This window comes from Nomia melanderi, chromosome 13 (assembly GCF_051020985.1).
Source record: "Nomia melanderi isolate GNS246 chromosome 13, iyNomMela1, whole genome shotgun sequence".
Taxonomy (NCBI): Eukaryota; Metazoa; Arthropoda; class Insecta; order Hymenoptera; family Halictidae; genus Nomia; species Nomia melanderi.
Window position 1 is genome coordinate 13,594,490 of NC_135011.1, and position 20,634 is coordinate 13,615,123.

The 20,634-nt window shown below is 33.5% G+C and overlaps 1 protein-coding gene and 1 pseudogene across 10 annotated transcripts in view; one reads left to right on the forward strand and one right to left on the reverse strand.

Annotated features, from left to right (window-relative positions):
• The window catches only part of LOC116425661 (tachykinin-like peptides receptor 99D), a 603,076-nt gene that overhangs the window by 135,693 nt on the left and 446,749 nt on the right, over window positions 1–20,634 (reverse strand). The window lies entirely within an intron of this gene.
• Window positions 18,768–19,428, forward strand: LOC143175228 (uncharacterized; annotated as a pseudogene).

The window sequence follows — 20,634 nt, forward strand, 5'->3', positions numbered from 1 at the left end:
AACTGCACACTACAATATATGTAGGTATTGCGTCACGACCGATCGTCAGACCTTTCATTACGGGTGGTTATTGTCTGTGTCGCAGCGCGTTTCTATTCCTACATAGATGTATTTATAATTTTGATCAGTTAAAACGACCAAATTGAACATGCGTTTGACGTGAGTACGGGGCGATGTCGCGTCTATCCTTATAATTCCGTTATGATAGAAACAACTGGTACAATGTTTTAATTGATTAATGTTTTACAAAGGAAATTTAGGGAAAGGTATAAATAATTTTTTTGTATAAAAATGTATACTTTTTAGAGGTTGTGAATCATTTTATTATTGGTTAAAAAATAAAAATTTATTATTTTTCTTATGGTAACATATGAAAACTAATATTTTTTCTTCGTATAGTACGTTTGGAGACAATTACCAAGATGTACCGGTACGTTACAGTCTGTACCCATATAACAAATCTCTCGACGTCTGTTATGTGAATAACACACACGACACTTTCTTCTGGCATTCTTATTTTTGCTCAAAATTTTTACATGTTCACGAATAATGTAATAGAAAGTTAAAACCATAAATACCCTTTCCAATTCTGGGAATATCTAATATGACAGTTCTGAAAAGAAATTGAACCATTGGTAATATTTCACAAGTTCATATTGGAACAAATATATGAAGATATCAATGAAGTGAAAATGCGTCATCCGTCGCCAATGTGTTAAAATAAAGTACCAGAGAAGAGCGGGACAAAATCAACGGCGTCAGAAACATCACAAACTCTTTCGTTTCAAAGGTATGCATTTTATACAGTTATATATACAGTGCTTAGATTATTCTAATGCTTGACACTAATCAATAATGCAAAAAGTGCAGTCTAATCCAGTTGCCCCTTTATTTAGATCATTCAAGTACATGTTTCTCCTCTTTTGGCTTTTTTGTTAATATTCATAGTTAAACTATAGATGCTGGATCAATTATTTCCTAATGTCTTTTTAGATGATGTCTACCTTAGTTCTTATATTTGACTTCAGTGAATCTTGCATTAATTTATGACCGCGGACAAAAGCAACACATGACTAATTTAAGATTGATTTTCACTACACATATGTATATCATAATTTTGATTTAGAGTAATTGCAGTTTAATATTTATTATTGAAGAAAATATAAGTACAATATCAACGAAATATGTTTTCTGTTTTTCGTTATACAAAACATGTGTAAAAATAGTTTGTATTCCTACTTAAGATATATTTTCTTAAATGTTTTTTTATATAGTTCTTATAATAGAAAATTCTGCTTTGTATTGGAAGAAGTATTCTTACTTATTCTTCCTCGAAATAATTAAAGCTATTTTTCTTCTTACAGTATGTCGCTTTACAAGTACCAATAACAATAGCTGTGGGAAACTTTCACAACTCTTTTACTGCTTGTTAAAGTAGTTGATAAAACAATTTGATGAACGTATTTCTTGAAAACATATTTTTCTTTTCTACATCTCTTAAACGTGATTAGCATTTGAGCTAAGTGTACAAAATTATTTTCGTTTCCACTCTATTCTACGTTATTAGATTTAAGAACAACATTAAATAAGAAGAATATATCTCAATAGTTTACGAAAACGGTTAATATGCTATAAACTATATATTAACTTTCACCCACTCCTTAAAAAAATACACAATACATTAATCTCGATTTGGGTCGGAAAGGATACTAGGGCCTGACTAAAGTTAATCATAAGAACGACATCAATGGGAGTTTATTAATCGTTTTATTGTCCCTTTTACATTAAATGAACAGAATTTTTGCGTTTAATTCAATATAATATGTAATACATGTATGCTATTCATCGGGAAACTTTCTAGCAATAAATCAACATTGTACCTCGACATCTGCAGTACATAAAAATGGTACAAATCTTTAGTAACGAATTCTGACTTTGATAGTTCAGCACCCTTGTCAGGTCAACTTAACTCACAGTGGAGTCTTTTTACATAAAAGCTGGTCAAAAGTCGATTTCAAAAATCTGAAAAATATAAAATGTTTGTTTCTTGAGATAGGTGAATATATGCAAAACAATACACCAACATTGGTTTTTTCATTTATTCGCTTATAAAACACCACAATTAATTAAAAGTGAAAAATTTTAATAATAATATTTCTTTCTCGGTTTATCTCCGAATTACTGTGTGTTTATTAATAATTTTTATATGTTGCTGAGAAATTATGCTAATTTTTCTTTATCCAATTTCTTCGTCAGTCTCGCTAATAAGAATTTTTTAAGCGTTTTCTTTGTTGCAATGCAATACCTATAAACGTTTCAAACTCTTATAAGTAATAATAAGTAAGACCTGTAACCGCACTAAACATACTTACATGTAAAAATAATAGGTTTGTTATAAAGTAGAGCAGTTTCGTTGAAGTTTTTTACATTTCTAACCTTTGAGACAAAAACAAATTTTCGAGATACCTGTCAATGCTGACAGGTGACAAATGTCAGTTACGATTTTTCAGACACGTTTCATAATTTGACGTAAAAATATTTCAAATAAAAGTTAAATAATATTAAATCAACTACACAGATTGCAACAAATAAAATAACATTTTACTTAAAATGTCACTTAACTTTTCAATTCTTACTATGTGTTTTCGATTTCATGCTGTTGAGGTTGAAATTAAGATTAATCCAATAATCTACGTATTATTACCTTAAAACATTCACTGCCAAAGTAAACTGCAGGTTTCCAGTCTCAGAAGTCATTTCGATTCAGTCATTTTATATTATTCTTATTCTAAATGTAGTACAGATAAACTATCAAAAATTAAAAAAAAAATGATTTTTAATATCATATACTATAATGTTTAAATTTTTTTACATGTTTCTGTTTATACGTTTATGTTTATATTTTTTTTCAATTTATTAATCAATTTTCTGTTTGTGTAAGCCAGCTTTGATTTTTATTTTTATTCGTAGGAGCTACTTATCCCAAATAACCATTATTTTCTACGAATATAAACGTAGCTTCACGCAAATGGCTAGTAAAGTTTCTATGAGATAACTCGTAGTTAGCAGTCAACGTGTTAAACCATCAGATAACCTTAAAATGGACTTGGCTAAATTTTCACAACTTACTTTCGACACATCAGAATTGACAAAAGAGGAGACACATTTAAACTAGAGTAGAAAAACTAAAAAATTTAGGAGAAGAATATTTTTGTCTGAGACAAATGCTATTCGATTCAGAGTATAGCTTCCGCCAAGATATAAAGAGATCGTAAAATCGGTCGGTGCACTTAATCGCTTCCCGTGATTTTTGGCTTAACCGAGTTGGCGATTTTATCAATGTTGCACGGATAGTGCCAACTCTCGTTGAATACAAGTCCAGGATAACGTCCGCGGTAAGATCAAGATGTCGCGAATGGTGAATTTTTAATAATTCTTATTTAATGTGATTACGCGTAATCAGTCAAAACTAATATTATTTATTTATTTGGCAAATGAATAAATTAGGATAACACTATCGAAATAATATATTTATGGATATTATATTGAAGAGAATAAAACTAAATGGGAAGAGAAGAAACGAGATTACTTCATTGATGTATTCCCGTAATTGATGACACTGACACTTGCGTCAAATTCTCATGAATAGGTGCAAAGACAATTAGCAATAGATCCTTGATTTATTGGCCAGACTGCCTTTGACCTCATATCCAACAAAAACTATAAACAAAATACACAGTGAAAGATTCCTCTTGTCCCTGTACTGTCCTGATAGCTATTAAGTCCCGGAGGAATAGTCTAAGACAGAAGTCGAACTGATGATATTACTTGTTTAACTTTTTCGTTCCTAAATATATATTTTTTAAATATGAATTTTGTGAAAAAAACGTACAACTTCGCACAAATCAGCCAAAACACATGTACTGATAACGGATTAGCACTAAAGCTGTCAGTCATCAGCAAAAATCCCCGTGTGCTACAATTTTCCTTTATCTAGGCGTTTTATAGCGTTCCGGTAATTTAACTTATTAACTGTGGAATTTAGTTTAAGAAATCTTTCATTTTGCGCGCAATAAAATGAAAAATTTAAGTGTGTACTCGTCAAACGCAGGACGATGGCACTTAGGGTCTATTTTAAAGAAAACCATAGAAGAATTACATGTTTATCTGAAAAAATAAATAATTCATCGTTGATAGAATTAGTATCATTTCAAGCTCTAAGATGACGTGTATACTCGCAGTTAACTGGTTAAAATGTTCGTGGTACCTATGTGTACTATTCGGAGCGAAAGGGTTAAAGATTAACGCACAACTGTTTGTTCTATAATTTCGGAGTTGCCAAGATGCCAATCAGTATCTTCAAAGAAGATGTCGGTTATGGTAAACTTTAAGGATACTGATTGGTAGATGTGTATTTCTAGACGGATGTGACTAGTCGCAGGCGAAATCGGTGCCAACCCCATTTTCCGACCTCATTCTCTACCAAGGGCTCAGAACTTTGGAACAGTGTACTGTATTATCTACGCATGATGTTAACGAAATATTACTTTAAGTGTGTTAAGGCTTCGTACGGGCCTGGTTTATCGTAGGAACGGAAGCATTGGAGCGCTGGGGGTGTTAACACTATTTGTACCGAAGGTGTCAAAAGAAACCTCTGGAATTTTTAAATTAAAATTATTTTCCGAGTTTATTCATATAATCTGAACCGACTATTCGAGCTTTCCAGTAACAATTATAAAATTAATTATAGGAAATGTCCAAAATTCAATTGAGGACAAATGACTGGGAAAATAATTTAAAGTGAAAATTTCAGAAGGTGTCTTTTGACACCTTCGGTAGAAATAGTGTTAAGACGGGGTCTGACTGGCAGGCCCTCACGAAAATCAATGTTACCTTCTTCGTTGCGTTAAAAGATGTTCTTGCCATAAACCATGCTTTCCAAGCAACGGCGAGGTCGCGGTTATCTGCACTCGTACAGGAGTCCGGTGTAGCGAGACTTCTCGCCGTTGCCAAATTTTATAGTTTTTCCGGTAAAGGTCTCACTGGCGATTTGCACTCACTCTTCGGTCGCTCCTCTTCCCATCGTCGAGGAAAGTGGCGAAATTCACTTTGCTTAGGGGTGTAAGAACGCCAGTGGGCTAGTCCTTCGTGAATAGTCTCTATAGTATAGTTACACTAGACCAGTCTCTCGAGATCAGTCAGAACGAGTCTACTGGAACTTAGTTGAATAGTTAGAAGCGTCTGAACCTCGGCAGTAGTTTTTAGTTAATTTGACGTCATCGCACATTCCCTTATGGAGAGTGATCCTTCCAAGCTTTAGTAAATCTTGGTTGGCACGCATAGTATAATTTTCAACGAGGTTCGACGGATTAAAATTGGGAATCCAAGAGGAACATTAACAAAGTGATAAAAACACTTGTACCTCCGCTGTACAGTCCTCTTTCGCTCTAACAAAGTATGTATTATAAAACCAATGTAGATTTCCTCCACTGTGATTACAGTAAGGAGTAAAACTGACACAATAAAGTTTTCGTTACTTATTTAATACTTCATTTTATACATTATGGACAGTAAGGTATACAAAAAATAATCGTAACACGAAGATTCTGTATTGTTCAAGCTAACATAAACAGTTTTCAAACATTTTGTATTTCTTTTTGTTTGCTATTACGAATAAATATTCATTGAATCGAGTTTTCACTGTCTCCTTCGTAATATAATTTTCTTAAACGTCAAAAAATGTATAATATTTTCTTAAAAGTTCTTTTGCTTTGCGAACTAAATTAAGTATTACATTCCTTGATGACTGTATTATTCACCATTCCTAATTTTGTTTGACTTGCTTAAAATTTTAGTAGCTTCAGCGGTAACGTACAAGTTTAAGGTATATGAACCACAACCTAAGTAGATGCGAGAACATGTTATTGTCCAATGAAATGACTGATAAACGTGAATTTTAATTTAAAGACTCTGTCCTCATGTTCAGTGTGAAATTCAGAACTGTCACTTACATCTTCTGTTTCATCTGTGATCTGTTCAGAATCATTTACATACTTCTGCTTTACTTCAAGAGAAATAAGCTTTAAATGCTTAATAAAATTAGAAACGTAAAAACGTTTTTGTAGCTACAACCACAGAAACCACTCTCACTATTTTTATACGCAGTACAGCCTTCAACAAATCGTGTTCAAGCCAACTCCATAAGGGCCTCTCTTCGTGATATCGACCCTAAGATAATTGTCAAATTATTCCTCGAATATTACAGGAAAATCAGACCATCTCCGAATTACACTGGTCCAAATTACGTAACTCGCGGAGGTCCAAATCAGGCAACTTTACAAATGTTTACAAGAAATTAATTATAATGTTACTTTTGATATTAACCGATAAAACTTTTATAGTAAATTTGATCAGTTTTTGAAAACTTGCACAAGGATTGTACAAAATTTCTCCCAGTTTTGTAGATAAATTGATCGATATTATGTCGAATCGATTAATAAAACATTCACACTGAACGTGTCAAAACAATGTGAAGAAATATAAGAGATAAATACATGGATACTGTACAACATATTATATTGCGTAGTGATTTGAAGATTACTGATTGATGATGAAAAATTACAAAAACTAATTATGATTATCGATTTATTTTTTAACAATGATTAATGGAATACTTATTACGATTTTTATTTTTATTATGATATGATTAAGTAATCGATTACTGTTGAATATCTGTAGGAATGGATAGAATAAAAGTTGAATTTAGTTAGAATAAATGCAATAAAGTATTCGATAAACAAGGTTTTTTAATGTAACATTAAAACAACAATTATGGATAGCACACATCTGACTCCAAGCATCTGCCTGCTTGGTACATCTTTCGCAATTTGTAGGTAACTTTTACCTTCAATATGCCACTTGTAAATTACTTTTCCTTCACTTATCGAAACATCATTACTTTTTCAACTCATTTTTACTAGTAACTGATTATGGCAATGCGATACGACGTATTGTATATTATTATAATACCATGTGTATTACATCTAACAAGGTTTTCAGCTATGATGGGCTAGATTTGTAAATATTTTGATTTTACACATGAAGAATTTCTTACTGTGTATATATTGGAACTCAGCATACGCATCTCATATTCCAACAATTACAGAAATGATTAAAATTAATTTAATTATTGAGTGTCAATATTGATATTTATTGTTAAGAAAGATGAAAGAATATCAGCAGTGTTGAAGCATTCAAATACTTTCGTGAGTCACTTATTGTCAATGTTTTCAATAAATGTAAAGTGTTAAATTATTTCTAAATATTGCGTTGTTGAATTATTTCTAAATATTGCAGATATAATCTGGCGTCTCCCACCTTACTGCATACACCAAATTACGTTAAACAAATTAGTTTTATATACATACGGATTTTGTCCATTAAAGTTTACGAGTGTGACCGTTCGAATACTTTCGTAAGTCACGGAATGTCAGTGTGAGTCTTATATTAGGAATCCATCAGAATTAATAAGAGAGAACATATTTAAAATTGCAAAACGGAATTTAATGCACTGCGTACCGAAAACATTAACCTTAAATCACACGTGAATTTTCGCAAATTCTGATTACAAAGACATTAAATCAATTTTGAGAGAATATAATTCGAGTTATAAAATTTGACGTCTCATGAAAACTATAGTTCCTTATAAACAACCATAGATAGAAATAAGTAAAATAATTTCCTCGACTTTCCAACAGAATTGCAACAAATGTTGAAAAATATAAATGATACAAAGAAATGTTCCAGACGAAAGCTATATGATATAAAGGAGGGTATACAAGAATGGTCTGTGTCTCTCAAATGTCCTGTCGAAGTCACTTAAATATTTTTAAATTAAGCTTTATATTTTTTCTTGCACATCCTTATACCTGATATGTAGATGTCTTCAAAACGCTGCACATTTGATATATTTGCACGAACCTTTACTAAAATATGAACACTTAAATTTGACGATATGCCGGCGTTAGCATTATGCAATAGACCTACACCGCGGATAAGTTGCTTGATCGAATTTTGTATGTACATTATGTTGTCATTAAAATGTATCGGTTTTGTGCGTGAAGTATAATATCATGTCTGTAAAGCAGTATTATGGTTCATAAACGAGCGTTAATTTATGTAGGTGCAAGCAGTATCGAACACCTCGTATACATCGGGTAACGTTAATATCTCTAGTTCGTATTTAGATGCTTACACCTTAATAATAAATTTACTCGAGTGTAGTAAGTCTGTGGCGTTTTGAATATATAGGAATACCGATAACTATATGCAATAAAAAAAACAGTTTCATTTCAAAATTTTAATATCACCTGCACATGATGTTTTATGCTTATTATAAGGTCAAACGCGGACCATCATCATATATGTCTTCTGTGTACCCTACAATTTGAACATTTGAAACATTTTTTCATATTATTAATGTTTTTTAGACTAATATTGAGATTAATATTGTTCAGAGATAAACCGGGCATCTTGTACATATATAATTCTAGCTTTAAAGGACATGTTTTCGCAACCGAATTGAGATCACCGGTACTTTCATCACGGTAAAGCATCTTTTCATTGAAAATTGTAATTTATTTGGGTCTGCACTACTATCGTTAGTTACATATTTAGACTGTCATTATCTACTTTTTGAACATGTAAAGATTTATGGTATGACCAATTGTGCTTGGTCATGTCTAAACAATACTCAAGTAAATTTTGGAAGCGTTTTATTGTTAGCTACATTTTTACATCCGATGTCATAAATTACCAGCAGCTGACATATCATAAAAAAAACGGCAGCTCAACCATTTAAACCTCGAGCGCACAGCCACCGGTACCCTTGCAGGTTAGAAGGGACGACGTTCCCCCTACCTCCACTACAAGTAATGTGGGCGTAGGCTAAAAAACTGTAATCAGCAACACCCCGATCGTTTTAGCCTTCTGATTTGACACTAAGGACACCGCCCTACATCACTATTTTTATATATATATATAGCGCGAGACAGACATTGAGAGAGACATGGAGACAGACATATAGACAACACAAGTTCATTACTAATCACGCTGTACTCACTGGACAACACACACACTTCAACTTTGTACACACATACACACTCCTTTCACTCATTATTCAACAAATACAGTCCACTTTCGAACGAGAAAAGGAGAAGCCTTTTTTCATCATCACAACTATTTTACACAAGGTTAATTCGGCGTGTGAAAGTGTTACGCCACGTCCACTAATATTGCCTGGACAGCGTGCACGAACACATGACTTACGTTGATTACAGTCCGACCGGTGTCAAAACTGTGGTTAACCTACAATTTTTGTAAGTTGCATAAAATAGATTCAAGTTTTCCCATATTTTTTATACAAAGGATGATCATATCATAAAACTACGATAAATTTTCAACCAGCAAAATTTGTCACAAACATGCTCATTTCTATTAAGACGGGTACCAATGAAAGTTTTTATATAACGTATCAAGATTTGAACATGAGATTAACATATAATGCCATATGGCTTTTTATTTTTTCTCGAAGTATTGTGTTCATAAACATCTATAAATAATCTTGAAAGTCAAAGAAACGGAAAAAGAAGAATTATTTCGTTTCGTTTTATAGAAGATTGAATCTTATAAATTCTAATTATTGTTGTTAGTAAATGAAATTAACGTTTGTCGGACTTCCCTTGTTAGTATGCGAAACCTTGTTACGGTACTTGTTAAATTTGCAAAATTTGCATTGGTTAGTAGGGGCTGCAGAACATCAATTACTCGCTTCATATAGGCTTCTGATTAATTTCATAAGCTCATGTTTCGTGTTCAGCACCGCGATCAAATGCAGTGGAAGTAACGATCTCGCTTTATATAAACGAATTGCGATTATCGGTGACATAACAGTTATAAAAACATACCTGTTAAAAATGATATACTACTGTGATGTAGTGATGGTAATAAGCAATAGAGAAAAGTAATTATTTTATTAACCTTTTGCAATCGAAGCATTTATTCACTCATATTACCAGCAACTGGAAGCAATTTCAATAAAAAAAAAGTATTCATATAAGTATAACTAAACTAAAGTATAGAGTATTTTATATTTATCATCTTTAAGCACCTTCCAGCAACGATGACATGTCTTAAAAGTCGATTACTTGTGTCAAGTTTTCAAATAAAATACTTCATATCAATAATAAAGATACGCTAGGTATCTCGTCCATTATAGCGAAAAGGTTAAGTAGATGCATGGGGTCAAAGGTCTCCGATTGTTTATTTAATTTTTTTCTAAAAGTAATAAATGTCGATTAATAATTATACTTGGTTTTACTTACTGTTATAATAAAAGATAGAGACACGTCCACTATTGGTTACAGTTGCAATGTTAACAGTAAACGTGCCATCGTTATAAATGTTCGCATTAATAAAGTTATTTGAATTTGGTATTTATTAGTATTCCTTTGAGAATCGACAGATTTGTAAATATTTTTGTGTTTTACTTAAACGCCAGATCAGTGAAATTAAACTTGACTGTGTTTTCCGTGAGAAATTTTCGATTCGTACTAAACCATATGTGAGCGCGTCAACATATAATCCGTACGATTTGTTCCATGACATATTGACCGAAAACATCGAATTATTAGATATTTTTAATTTTTTAAACCCTGTTGAAATGTTAACACGGTAATTTCAGTTGTGCGTGCTTCGGTATCGTCGAACGGAATACACTTACTTACATTTTCTATTAATTCCATCATTCCATCCTTAAGTTCATTCTGTCTAGAAAGTATAGTCAAGTCGTGATACAATTATCAGTGATCGGTTCACCTTCGATGATATTAGGCATCACACAAAGCGGCGAATGTCGCATTGTGTTGGTGACTGTAGGGAACAGTAATATAAAATGACATGACAACTCATTATTTCTGCTTATTTTTGTGATCGATAAAGATAACAACAGGGAAGACGACGACTGTGACCAGTATACCTGTAGAAAAAGAATTCGTGTAACTCGGATATCTTGTTTTGCCATTGCGGTTTGGATTCATTTTCTATGTAAAATATTTCTGTACCCTTTCGTTCTCCGCATTTCTTTGAATTTACCATATATTAGATATTCGCAGAATTTCTGTATTCAGTCGTTCTCTCTATTTCTTTGAATCTTCCTGGATATTCAATACTTATTTAGAATTTCGTTTCTTTCATTATCGATAACGGTCATCTACCTTTTAGTTGTAAATATAATTCAAATTATAAGACAAACTTTAAGATGTTTGTCTACTGCGAACTGTAAACGAGTACCGTGATTGGCACAAGTCTTGTCTCGACTGTTTACGCCAGTGCATCGAAAATATGACTCGTATGAAGAATGAATTGTTTGTAGGCAAGAGATTCAGTTCAATATCAATATTTTGTTGTATAAAGAGTTTGGATGTTTCCTTGAGTCGACATTTCGCTCATATCGGTAGAGGTTTATGTGAACCAAAATCGTGGTGCTTCGTTTCTTTTTCGGAAGAACACTGAGTCGGCAGTTCAAAATCGTGTATCAACCGGTACTGTTATCAACGTGGAGCACATCAATCCACGTCTATTTTTACAACATGCGAAACGGATTACTGCGAGAAATATCGTACAACTTTTAAACATGCATTCATCGTTGAAGGTGAATGTCGTATTAGAAGCGGATTTTGTGTTGTGCGACGAAGTTTCGTTGAAAAGTTTCGGTACACGAAATTGTGTACTCTTCGAATTGTCCAATTTGCATAAGTGCTACTCGAATGGTGTTTTTTTTTCTTTGAGTTTATTTTGGGGTGGTCATATTAACACTAAAGTCATTAGGGACCACCAACGTTTCGATACATTACTTATTACTTAATAATACTTATTACGTAATGACTTACTATATAATACTATACTAATTGTATAAATAATACCATAAGATTTACGTAATAGACATATCTTAATTTTAATGAGTTTAGAAGGTTAATTTGTCTGAAAAACTTAAACACATTTTGGATACTATTGGCATCGTTTAGGTTTGCCTTCATATCAAATTTAATGTTACAGTTGTTTCTTTTAGAGGAAAAACAGGTGCAATTGATTAGAATGTGTTTAATGATTAAATGTATTTAACTGTGTTAGTAAATATTCGTGTGTTAATTTCAAATAGCCTGTTCGGATGTGGATGAGTGCGGTTTGATCTTTTCTAATTAATTCTGGCATGTCTGGATTTTCTTGTAAGCTGGGTCTTACTTCATGGATTGATCACGTAGTTTTGGCATCGCCAAGATTTATGGAGATTTCTTCGTACTGATTTAATTTGATTGCCTCTTTAGTCGCTTTATTTCCAGCTCCATTGCCTGCATTTCTTATTTAACTGAGGATGCATGTTAATCTGATGTTTTTTTCTTTACTATTGACCAAATGGAACAAGACTGAGATTTATTATTTATAATTTCTATGGCGCTTTTTGAATCTGTGAGGATAATAATGTCACCAAACGTTCTTTCTTTGGCATAATTTAGAACGCATTTGATGGCATGAATATAGTAAGATAAAAAGTAAAATGAATCGGGTAGTTTACATGTATAAGAGCAGTTATTTATAATGAAGTAACATCCGGCTCCGCCAGGAGACTTGGATCTATCGGTGTAGATAAGGATAGAGTCGGTGCGGTTGATGTAATCTGTAAATGCATTTTTGAAAATTTTGCAATTTGTGTCCTTTTTCCTTCAACTGTCACAAATAGTATTCAAGGCGTTTTCGATCGACGACCAGGGTGGTAAAAAATCGAAGTGTATGTGCGTCGCAGTGTCGACAATTACTTTAGCGATGATTAAACAACGCGGAGGAACTTCAATGGATGAAGTCCTGTTGAATTTGTATAAGTGGACTGTATCTTTGATGACTATCACACTAAGTGGTAAAAAGCTGATTGCTCCACTAGATTGTGCAAAGTTGACTGTACCACTTGTTAGTGTGAAGTATTAAACTGTATGATGCTATGTTGACTGTTACACAGAATGATGAGCAGTTGGCTGCCCCACTGGGTTGTAAGATGTTGACTGTCCCAACGACTCGTGTTAAGTGATGAAATGTCTCCTGGTCCCCGACTGCGACACCTCGCGCTGAGTCGAGTACGCTGAGACGTCTTTTGCTTTACTCCAATCAGAGTATCTTTTCTATTATTACAAAAAATATTAGGTAACGCTCTCTAACCACTCCCTTTCCGAGTGGGGGTGAAGGCAGAGTACGAGTATGGGGGTTTCTCAAAGTTTCAATGGGACGCGAAAATTTTCTTCAGGTGGATTCTATTGTATAAAATTGCAAACGACTAAAATAAACTTTAATATCTCAAAGGACAAATGCCGGTTGTAGAAAATAAACCTCTAAAATATTGATGAAGGATACACACTAAAATAAACTGTCTGTCCCGTTCATGTCATAAACTAAACTTCGAGAATCTATAATTACGGTGTTCCGTATAGGAATAAACACGAAGGATGTTGTGCAACCGATTTTGACTTGTGAATTTTAATAAGTATCAAGCCATTCAAGCAGGTTGGACTTTACCCTTGCCTATAGCGATCGATCGAAAAAGGCTGTCATCAATATCACGTTCAACGATTACGAGTGTTTTTTTCGGGCGATTGTGGCAGGTTTCTACTCAGTGACAAATCATTTAGATCATATATATTTCTATCCACGTTGTGAAAACGTTCTTCTTCGAACCGAAGAGTTAACTGTTTTGTTTAATTCGTTAAGTGTGGGATTTAGTTTCAAAAAATTCCTATTGTGCGCGAAATAAAATCAAATAATGAAGTATACATTCGTTAAATGCAGACGAAATTCACTGATAATATATTCTAACGATAAACTAAGACGAAACGAAGAAGAGTTACATGTTTGTTTAAAAAAATAAATAACCCATCGTTGAAACAGTTGGCACCATTTAGAGTTTTAAGATGATGTGTACACTCGTCAAACGCAGTGAACTGGTTAAATATACTCGACAATTTATTTAGAATACCAAAGATCCTTTGAAGTATCATTTCGCTGCTATAAGAAAGGCGAGATTGATTTCATCACAGACGAGCAAGCATAAATGTTAAATGTATTGTATATTTGTGATAGGAAAGTTCCGCTGTCGTTACATCCTACCCGACTAAATACCTTATATATTGGTAACATCTATTATTGTTGTTGTTGTTACTATTATTATTACTATTATTATTGATATCATAAGCATCATGACATCATAACATGCCTGCGCCCATCAGAAACCGTGTTCAACATCATCATTCATTATCTAAAAACAACAATTATGCATACCGAAATGCTCCGTTAGCATTGTAACTGTGTTTACTTGTAAATTTAACTCTGTAAACATCTTGTTTAGTTCGAAGAAATGTGTGTTTCGGAGAGTAGCTTTGTTTACAAATACGACGCATCGGATTTAGTACGAAGAAGTCAGTCCTACTGTACAATTTACTTATTATACTGTCGTTAATCTTCGCCAATAGGTAATTTTTAATCGTGAGAAAGGAAAATCGTATCGACAAATCGCTGCTATGCTTAATCTTCAAAAAGCACGGTGGCAGATATCGTTAATGGATTTAAGAATGAAGACAGAGTTGAATCACTTCCGTAAAGTGGTCGACTAAAAATAATAAATGAGAGAGAAAAACGGAAGGTTATTGGGAGAATAGGAAAAAACCCACGATCAAGTGCTTCTGCATTAGCAGCTGAACTTTGAGAAGAATGTGGGAAATCTGTAAATGCGCAAACAATTCGACGACCACTTAAAGAAAATGGTTATAGTGGGAGGAATGGCAATAAAGAAACCGAAGATCAGTGAAATAAATAAGAAGAAACGTATAACTTTCGCAGAAGAAATGATTTCGAAGAAAGAGCCATGGTGGAATGACGTCATTTTCGTTGACGAATCTACATTCAATATATTTGGTTTGAATGGATAGCATATAATGTGGCGCAAGCAAAATAAAGCTTTAAATTTGAAAAATTTGCGAGCTATTTTTAAACATGGTGGAGAACATATTATGGTATGGGGGTGCATATCGAGCAGGGAATTAGGAGAATTTGTCTTCATTGAAGGCATAATAGATAAAAACAAATATTTACGTATTTTAAAAGAAAATTTAGTATAGGGAGTAGTTAATGTGGATATTGAAAAACGGTTTCAAATTCTATCAGGATAACAATCCGAAACATAAGGCAAGGATCGTACAAGAATATGTACTATATAACTGTCCAAAAGTCTTACATCTTCCTCTTCAGTCTCCAGATCTTAATCCTATAGAGATTCTATGGGATGATTTAAACAGAAGAATAAGGACCACGCCGATAAGGAATAACCGAGAATTGAAACAGAGATTGCAAGACGAATGGGAAAAAACAAATATAGAATATCTTTAAAAAATGATGTTTAGTATGCCAAAACGATTAAAACAAGTGATAAAACAAAAAGGTTACGTTACTAAGTATTAAAAGTTAAATTTAGTATTAAAAATAAATTTTGGTTTATATAATATTAATTATGTATAATATCCGAATATTTATGTAACGCGAAAAATTACTATCATCTCATTTAATTTATAATATTACTGTACCACAGCAAGTTAGGTAATTAAGTTGTATATATTTGTAAAGTATAATACATACTCTGTCCAAAAAAAAATTTCGAGTTAATTTATTTCTTAATTAACAAAGATATATGTGATTAAAGCCAAGCATACCAATGTCCGTATATTTTTGTCATTCTCTGTAGCTGACAGTTCGACGTCCAGATCCTTAGTCACTCCAACTTCCCACATGAATCATCAAGACTCAAATGTTTCCGCCTCGCTACTACCAAATTCTCCCTTTCCCGAGTTTTTCTGAATTCCATCAACCAAGAAGAAGAGCAGAATTATCCTAACTACGGAACCGTCAAGAACAAGTCAGACATGACGTATGACACAATAAAACACACTAAATCTAAACAACTTTAGTTTTCCTCTGGATCCGGACAAGATCCTATCCTTTTTCGGGAGTATTCCTCCCCTGTGTTGCGGCAACATAACAGTTGTAATTCATTTTTTCTTTCTATTTTTTGAAAAATTTGTAACATTTTTATTTTTACTTTTTAGATGCAAGAATACTTTAGAACGCAACAGAAATTAAACCTTCATATCGATGATTGCAATCGAATGAAGGAATGTGTTGTAACACTTCCAACGAAGGATAATAAATGGCCGCAGTTTAAACATTACGCGAACAAGGAGCGAACGTTGTCTGTTATCTACGCCGACTTAGAATGTCTGTTGGAGAAACAGGATGGATAATACCGTGGAGCAAGGTTGTATCAGCATCATCGCGCATTTGGTATGAGTAATTACATTCATTGTACATATTGCACTTCGTTGTGTAAGTATTATACTTGTCCAAGCGAGACAGTTAAAGTTTCAAACACCCACGTATTGTCACATATGTGAAAAATCATTCGACTCATGCGATGCAAAAGTGTGCGATCATTCTCACTTTACGTTGAGTCTCGAGGTTCGGCGCATAATGGGTGTACTATTAATTATAATTATCAGTCATCGTATGTAGTGCCTATGAGTTTTTATAGCTTGTCGGGCTACGATACACACTTTTTTATTAAAGAATTGGTGAGCGCGTTCGAAGGGAAAATAGATATATTGCCATTGACAAATGAGAAATACATTTCTCTCATGAAATATGTATGCGACGAGACCGGATAGAAAGAAGAAATAAATAAAGTTTCGGTTCATAGATTCCTTTAAGTTTCTTAATTGGAGTCTCGATAAATTGTCCTCGTATCCGGACAAGAGCAGTTTGCGCAGTGTTAAGAACGAATTCAAACATCTTACGGACAACGATTTTGAGTTTCTTACTATTGAAAGTGTTTTTTCATACGATTATCTACACTCACAGATAAAAAGATAACACAAGGATAATATTTTCACATTTTGAATGATATGTTCAGAAGTTCTTAAATGTTTTCGGCTTTACATAAACAATACATCTTAAGAACATGGGAAACAAATTTGAACTTGGAAGTAATACTTTTCATCTCAGTTTCTCGGAGCATATCGCGAAATAGGAGGGGCGAAAAGATTAACTTAGACTCTTCATAGCAATCACTACATAGTATTTATCGAACTTTCCATGCTTAGATCTGGTTTAATTACTGCCATTTTAATAAAGTTTAATTCAAATTAGTTGGATAACATCGAAATATTCTGCATTCTCTATCTCTAACATTGCTCTAGTTCTTAAGAGAAGTCGAAAAGTTATTTACAATTTTTTGAAAAATGTAAAATCTTATAGGCAGGAAAAAGACACTGATCGACCGTCAGCATTAACTAAACGTTAAAAAAGAGTGATTCATCGAGCGGCATCAAATTTTTGTTTAATTGCGAGGTAAATCGTTCGAGTAACAGGCATTCAAACGAATGTTAAAAATTCACGTCGTGTTATACAAACGTACGAATATCTTGTACGGAAGAAGATTCAAGGGAAATCACCACGAACAACTTGTCATAAAATGAATCATTTAGATTTTGCTAAAGATCACGTTCTTTGGAAGAAAAAATGGCGATCAGTGATATTTTCTGATGAAAAAAGATGTAATTTAGATGGTTCTGATAGTTTGAATCATTATTTCCATGATATTAGAAAAGAACAGTTATCAAAAGTACGCCCGCAAATGGTTGGAGACAATATAATGGTATGGGCCGGAATTGGGATCATAAAAGACAGACAGATATAACAGACAGTATAATATTTATTAACTATCGAATGAATGCTCCGATCTAGAGAAAAGTGATTACAGAGCAACTTAGAAATTATGCAGCTTGCATTGCAGGACCAAATTATACATTCCAACAGGCCAACGCGCCTGGCCTGAGAGATCTCTGATATTAATATTATAGAAAATTGTTGGGGAGAACACTCACAAGCAGTTTACGCTGATAACCGTCAATTTAATATAACTTAAGAATTAAAGGAATGCATTAGAAGAAAGTGGGACAGGCTTCAAATCACTATCGAAACAAATGATGCAACTGATAGAAAACCGAGGAAGTACAACACACTATTGAGTTGATAAAAAGTATCACTTAATTGTAAATACAAATTTTATTCATTTAACGCATTAGTTAAAGTGCGCTACCTCTTCGCCGGCCTTAAATATAAAAATTATATTAAAAAGCCGGAAAGACTGCTAGTATTTTCACTTTTTATTTCTGCATTATAATATTTAAGTGAAATGTATATGTATATTATTAAATGTTTATAAAGCATTCAGTGTCAGACATAAGAATTCGTAAAATTTACTGATGTGCTCTTTTTGTCCGTGAGTGTACCGTCGTATGATAAATTGAGCGATACGTGCCTGCAACCGCGCGAAGCGCTTTATAATCGGATATACGGCAACATAATATCTGAGAAATATTACCTATAAGCGAGAAAAGTTTGGTCGCATTTTAATATAAACATGTTAGGACAGTACAGTAATTTATATTTAAAAGTAGACATATTATTATTAGCAAACGCCTTTGAAAATTCACGTGAAGATTGTTCTGCCAATTATAATGTCGATCTTGCGCATTATTATACACTTCCCGGTTACGCGTGAGACGTGACGACGAAATACACGAATGTCGAGCTGGAACTGTTTATCGATATGAATATATATGCTTTTGTTCGCGAAAGGCAGAATAGGGGGTGGATTGAGTCAATGTTTCCTTAGATACGCGTGAGCGGATAATAAATATTTACCACAGTATTCATCTAAATCCTCAAAATATTTAACCTGTTAACTGTGGAATTAAATTTGAAAAATTTATGACAATGCGCGCAATGAAATCACAGAATGAAGTGTATACTCGTCAAATGCAGGACAGATGCATCAACAATATATTCTAACGAAAAGCTAAAGTAAATTGAAGAAGAATTGCATAGTTATCTCAAAATGAATAATTGATCGCTGAAAGAATTAGTATCATTTTGATTTTAAGATGAATTGTATACTTGTCGAGCGCAGTTAAGTAGTTACTGTATTTCGACAATAATTCGTATGGGTGGATCGTGTCGCAACCCTTGCCGTACAGAGGTTTTCGATGGGTCGACGAAACGCGCATGGACAATTTTAATGTGAATTCAATACTAAGCGACGGTTCTATAGGTTATACTTTAAAGGTAGATTTAGAGTATCCGCGCGAAATTCACGATTCTCTCGCCGAACTTCTTTTTTGTCCTTGTTACGAGAATAAACAGACACAAAAGAAGCTGCGTACAGTATTCTCGCGATTAGTATCCGAAAATCGAAACTGCAACCGTGTACTAATCGTGTAGTGGCGTTAATTCGAAGTCGAGATAAGATCTAAGCCAAGCTCCTCTGTTCTCTGCTCCTCGATTTGTTTCTTTGTGGAGGAGGGCAGCGCAAATGAAAGAGCGAGACGCCCCATCTTCGGAACAATAAAAACAAACAGATAATTGAGGGAATATTAATGCAATATTAAATCTTTCTATGTCTTACTTTAACTAATTGAAAATTTTACCAATTGAGTTGTAAGGTTCTTCTAATTAAAACGAGACCAAACATGATATATTTAGGAACATATTTACTTATTTAATAAATTATTGTTATTAATAGTTATTATTATTAATAATAGATTATTAATTAGTATAATTATATCATCCCATAAATAATACAGTATTTTATATGTAGAATGTGACTGTGTGGGGAATAGTAATAACTCACGTGTTTTAATAAATGTAGATAATAGTTTTGTCGCGATGTAAGGTGTTATTGAATACTCGCAACAAATATGTTTGCAAGTTATTTATTTATGTAGTCGAGTGTTCGGAGGCAGAACGGATAATCTGCTTCCTCGCGCCTTTCAGCTTTATTTATCTTCGTCTTCGGAAAGGCGTTACCCCTTGGAAACTTCGAGGGTGGAGCTAATTCCCTTCTCCAACGTCGTCTCGATTATTTGGCAGGGGAAAAATTGTGAATTTCTAATTCGGAATCTTTTTTCCGAGCCGCGCTGACCGTGCGGCCGAAGAAGCCTTAACGGGACATGGCCGGTAGCGTTTATGGTAGAGTAGCCTATTCAGCTACGCACGTGTAAAAAGTGTAAAATATTTTCGCCGACTTACAGACTTTAGGGTAGGCTTAATTGCCTATACCTAAACGTCTGTAAGTGGTCAATGCTATTTCCTATCAACGCTGCGAGCCACGTACCGCTACAGTTTATTAAAATGAAGTGATTAAATAAGAAGAATGTAATCTGATAAATTGCTTGCAATAGACTCTCGCGTAGCACTCTCTTAGCTCATCCTGTCTTACTGTCTTCTATCATATTGCCCTGCCCCTCTTTTTCTTCCTTTTTGTTCTTTTGTGTTGTATTGCACAGTACCCAAGGCTGGAGTAGCTTTTTAACCTACAAATAAATTGAGAATCTTTGGATGTTTGATGGATTGAAAGCTAATATGTAGGATCCGTTGTGTGCCACAGGAGTAAAAAAACCTGTTACTGGTATGAAATTTTGTGTGTTT